This window comes from Calliopsis andreniformis, chromosome 3 (assembly GCF_051401765.1).
Source record: "Calliopsis andreniformis isolate RMS-2024a chromosome 3, iyCalAndr_principal, whole genome shotgun sequence".
In the NCBI taxonomy this organism is placed as follows: domain Eukaryota; kingdom Metazoa; phylum Arthropoda; class Insecta; order Hymenoptera; family Andrenidae; genus Calliopsis; species Calliopsis andreniformis.
The window spans coordinates 26,074,452-26,080,451 of NC_135064.1; positions in this window are offsets into that span (position 1 = coordinate 26,074,452).

Below are 6,000 nucleotides of genomic sequence, written 5' to 3' on the forward strand. Positions count from 1 at the left end.
TTTAAATAGATGTACCACTTGTTGCATTGTGCTTACAGTAATGTATGATCTTCTTAATACAATTAATAAATAACTTTCAACACATCGAATAAATATAGAATGTATTTACCTGTGATGAGTTCAGAATAATAACCTCGCTTTTTAAGCTTTGGTTTTTCCATGTTTCTACTTTTCTACTTTATTTTACAATTAAATGATATATTTGCACAGCGGAGCTTCTATACATAACTTCTCAGCTATTGAAGTGCTTTTAATCGCATTGATGTTAGAAATTACAATTGCTTAAGCCTTTCTCATGATTTCTATGCATTTGAAGTTATCTATTCTTAATAATATTTTACTTTTTTAAACTTCGATGACAAATATCATTATCAATATCACAGAATGAGTATACAGGATAGATTGGACAAGCAATGCTGTTTTCTGTCTAATCCTTTGGGGATGTAAAGCCCCATTCCCATTTTCCTGTTACGCTCAAAGTTAGCAGTTGAGCGTGAATTAAGGATGTAGCGCTATGAGTAGTAAGAATTAAAATTATAATACCGACGCGAAATTAAACACAGGGTGTCCCGATAAATTACTAGCAAATTGATAAAGCATCTACAGAAAATCACCTGGTAGACGAAGCTCACATAAAGCTTAAAAATTCCAACTTTCTAATTACTATGACTTTCTAATTAGCTTCAGTTCCTTAATAGATTATTTTTACTGATGAATTCACATGATCTGTAACCAACAAATTATTTGTTAACATATTTGTAGTCAGACCATTCTACGGATATATTGAATACGAGATTCTACGGATATATTGAAGTTACATATGACAGTTGTTCAGCGATACTGTATACTCGTCTGTGAAAATGGCTATGTAAATCACATACAAGTCAATAACCAAAGTCATTAAAATTAGAAAATTTACATTCGACCCTTAACCAAGGGAGAAAACTTATACACATTTTTTACTATCTTATAACTACTGACAATTCGCAGCCATTAGCTCAGACAGAACTGATTGCCCGGGTCTCACCACGTGGAGGTTGCTGCGAGTGGAGACCCACAGGGAGATAGATGGAATCTATGTTCCATCGATCTCCCTTTACAAAAATCTTAAACTAACAAGCCAAAGACATGAATGGAAGCCAAGTTCCATGCATACCTTTAGCTTGGATCTTAAAGTAAGAAATTGTCGAGTTATCATTAGGAAGGGTTTGGTTAAATTAGACTCTACAGCTAATGCAACCGTGAAATAGACGAGCGATGGTGTGAGCTCTACCACTTGAAGGCCGGTAGGTCGGAGAGGCGTACGGCACTACACGATTCAGTCAGTTGACCATTGCTCCCTGCTGCCACATAGGAGCTACCGAAGTAGACCTAATTCCGACAGGCTGGTGAAGAGAATGTGCAAAAGGCGGAATTGTGTAGTTTCCACAGTCGAGTGTGTCTTTCCACACACCCTACTGTGTCCGTGGCGTCACTCCTAGTACAGACCCCCAAGAGGAGAACACGCTCCACCGACCGACGATTCCACGGTTGGTCACATGCTTCTACCAAGAGAAGCAGCGGTGACTTCCTCACCAAAGATGAGGAACAAGTATCAAAAAAAGAAGTTAAGAAATGACAACTCGACAATTGTACAGTGAATATAAACTAGAAAGGCAAAGACATGGATGGAAGCCACGTTCCATCCACGCCTTTTCCTTGGACCTCAAAGTAGAAAAGTGCCAAGTAATCATTGAGAAATGATTGGGAATAGTTAAAGTCTACCGCGTAAGGCAACCATGAAATAGACAATCGGTGGTGCGAGTCCTTCCACCTTGAAGACGGGTACTAGGAGAAGGCGACTGGCACCTCACAGCACAATCAGTTGCCTGATTGACCTGTGGGGTTTCCACCTGCAAGTGTGTCATACCACACACCATTCGGTGTCCACATCGTCTCTCGCTAGTACAAACCCCCAAGGGAAGAAGAACAAGCTCCATCGACCGCCGATTCCACAGTTGGACATTTGCTTCTACTATGAGAAGCAGATGACCTCCTCACAGAAGGTGAGGAGGAAGTGACCGAGCAAAGAAAGGTAAAAAGTGACAACTTGGCAGTGTTACAATGACTTTACAATGCAAACTTAGAAGTAGGGTCTTAAAAATATTCTGATCGCTTGAGACTAATATACTAGAAGTGATGAATCCCTCGGCGGATGCGACGTCTTCGATCTTCAATCTTCAAGTAAAGAGTAAAAACGCAACCAGCGATGAAACAAGAGAGTATGAAGGGATGAAAGATTGAGGCAGCCGCCTCAAGAGCAAGAGAAAGACCAAATAATACAAACCCGTACCTATCTGTTCATATTTATAAATACACAGTCATTAGTTCGAGCAGAAGCGAGCTAGGTCTCACGTTGTGGAGGTTGCTGTGCTGGAGACCCACAGGAAGATAGATGGAATCAAAGTTTGGTCAATCTTCCCTTACAAAAATCTTAAAATCTAAACATTAGGAGACATTGGAAGAGATGAACATTAGAACTGAACCTTAGAATCAGAAGTGAACACTGAGGACCATTTTACAGAACGATAGAGAATTGATAGAACGATTGAGAGCCTTCGAAGAGAATGAAAAGGTGTCTAAGAATATTAGAGAAGTGTGAAAGGATTGATAGAACAATCCAAGAGCCGAATCAAGAGAGAACATATTACAACAGAAGAGGACGAAATTGCGATTGACTGATTTCTTGTTTTAAAATCTTGATTCAATGATTATCTAAACCCTGTAAAATTAAAAATTAAAATTGTTAACACTATCCCTCGAGGGATTCGATGTCTTCGTTAGATGAGGGTATGATATTCATCTAAATTGTAGAATACAAAAAGAATTGGAGGAACGGAAAAATGATAATGATTAGAATTAAAAATGGGCGCTGGGTAACCTTATAGAGAACGATAGAGGATCGATAGAACGATCTACTGTCCTCGAAGAGAATGAAATATTTTGTAAGAACATTACAGAAACAAGAATGGATTGACAGAACAATCGAAATCTTGAATCTAGAAAGAACATTTTTTAAAAGAGAATTGAACTAAACAAGATTGGCATTTGATTAAATCTTCTTAGTAAAAATTAAAAATATTAATTGTAATTACCTTCTTTTAATATCTTCATTCGATGTTTACTTATAACCTGAAAAATAAGAAATTAGAATCAGCTATGGAATTTGAGGAGCTTTCTACAAAATATAGAGGATTGACAAAACGATTTACAACCATCGAAGAGTATGAGGAATTCCGTAGTAACATATTACAGCAAAAGAAAACAAAAATATATTTGATTAATTACCTGTCTAAACCCTGTAAAACTAAAAATTAATAATGTTAATGCCATCCCTCGGGGGATACGATATCAAACCAAAGACAAGAATAGAAATCAAATGTAAGAATTTGAAATATTAATAGGATTAATCTTCTTCTGATATCTTCATTTGATTAATAAAGAGCACTAAAGAGCACTAAAGAGCACTAAAGAGCACTAAAGAGCACTAAAGAGCACTAAAGAGCACTAAAGAGCACTAAAGAGCACTAAAGAGCACTAAAGAGCACTAAAGAGCACTAAAGAGCACTAAAGAGCACTAAAGAGCACTAAAGAGCACTAAAGAGCACTAAAGAGCACTAAAGAGCACTAAAGAGCGCAAAAGAGCGCAAAAGATCGCGAAGGTGCGCAAAGGTTCGCAAAAGATCGCGAAGGTGCGCAAAGGTGCGCAAAGGCGCGCAAAAGAGCGCAAAAGAGCGCAAAAGAACGTAAAAGAGCGTAAAAGAGCACAAAAGAGCGTAAAAGAGCACAAAAGAGCGTAAAAGAGCACAAAAAGGGCAGGGGGGGGGGGGGGGGGCAGAAAGGGGATATACGCAAAATAAGGCCAACAAAATAAGGCCAACAAAAAAAAAATAAATTTTAAATTTGTGCAAAAACTCACCGGTCAGCCAAGATGACCACTGGTCATCGGCCAGCTACCTACTGGTCAGTGGTGTCCAGGGGTCCAGGGAGGTCCCAGGTCCAGGGAGGTCCGAGGTCCAGGGCCCAGGGGCCCTCCAGGATCCCGAGGAGGTCCGTTCCCGCCGGAGGACCCGCGGAAACTGAGACCCTCGTGCTCCTGCAGGGGTATTTATACTGTCTCGAGGAAGATCAGGAACCAATCAGAGAAGTTCTTCGGTTGGTTAGAATTTCGAGACTGATCTAACGAACAATATTTTGCGAAGAATCGATATTTTCCATAAAATAATCATCTCAGCAACAATTTCAGGTGCATATATTGTTAGCAACAATTGCACATAGTATGCACTTGTGTAAATTATTGGTATTTGTAATTGTTAGTTAACGGATGTGAAAATTATTAACTTTATGTACATTATTCTTCATTCGATTAATCTCGCAATTCTTGAAAATTTCTTAATATTTCTTTGATTAACAATAATAAGTGTTAATAATTTGCATCAACGACTAATTGCGATTGTTACGAATAATATGTTTAACAGAAATTGATGTTGAGGCGATTATTTAATAGGAAATATTCAATTTTTTTCATCAATATTATTCAGTTTATTTCGCAATTCTCGGAAATTTTTTGATATTTCGTTAATTAACAATTATGAACATCAATGACTTGTACCCTTGACTCCCTGCGATTGTTATCAATAATACATAGCAGAATTTGCTTTGGCAATGTTTGTTTGTTTAATCCAGTAATTCTCGTTTGTTTGATCACTTGCTCCCAACTTCCCAGAGGATGTGGATTGTTCTGGCGCTCCTATAGGGAACTTTGTGGACTATCCTCGTTTATCCTTGGCTACTCTGAACCACTTTGACCAGTGAACAGCTTGATCGTTGGTCAGATATTTTTGGCTTATTAGTTTAAGTTTTAGACTTTACGATTTTTATGAAGGAAGATCGATGGAACTTTGATTCCATATATCGTGACTATCTGCCCTTAAGGGTTTTAATCAGTTTTTTTATCACCGGTACTAAATGATTCCTATTCATCGCTACAATTTATTAATTACGTGTTTGTTGGTATATATTTGTTACGTATTTCTCAGATTTACTAACTAATTCGAATAATGTAATACAGTAGCTACCACTCGAAAATCGCAGATGGCGCTCGAAAACCAGTAGTTTTTCGAGAAGTCCTGTATACTTATCTCACCTGTATTCTTTGGTGTTATCATCATGACTCATTATTACCTCAGGATAGTAAGAACGATTGTGCTACAGGTACCTGAAGAACCCACAGAAGGTATGTTCGATCTAAACGAAATTTACCATCATATGATCATTTTATTCTCATCAACAGTAGGTAACGAAGAGTGCTCAACACATGCATATTCTGCTTTATTATTAACACTAATGAAATGTAGATATTGATTAATAAAGTATATGAGTAAAAATATACATCCCAGCTTTCGAATCATCTGCTGTATCGATCAGGAATTTCGAGAGTGGTTTAAGCATTATTAGTGAAAAGCAAATATTACAATGTTTAATTATTTCAGAACTGAAACAAATGTAGGAAAAATTGTTCCTACTATTTGTGGAAATTGTTTAGTAAAGTGAACTATCTCGATTGTATTATATGTTTCAATGATTCCTTCCTCTAGTATTTATATATCTCTAATATGAATGGAACGTGAAACCCCATTAGGTTTCAGGGAAATATTGTCACATATAATACATATATAGAATTCCTCTTGAAAATCGATATACTCCATTACCTCCTTATTCAAGCACAATCAGCTGAACCTGCAGTTTATCGCTAGCATTACCACTTAATGCCTATATTTACCCCGTAAAATTGACTAACCCCTTAAAGTCTCGTATGCACTTCACACACTTTAGATAAAGCGCAAGATAATGCTGCACGTTGAACATGATTGCGAGGTTCAAAGCAAGGAGGAGGAAATTTTGTTCCTCCCAGGGAGCGGCCCGATTCAGAAGTTTCTTCATTTGCTCCGTCTTTCAATG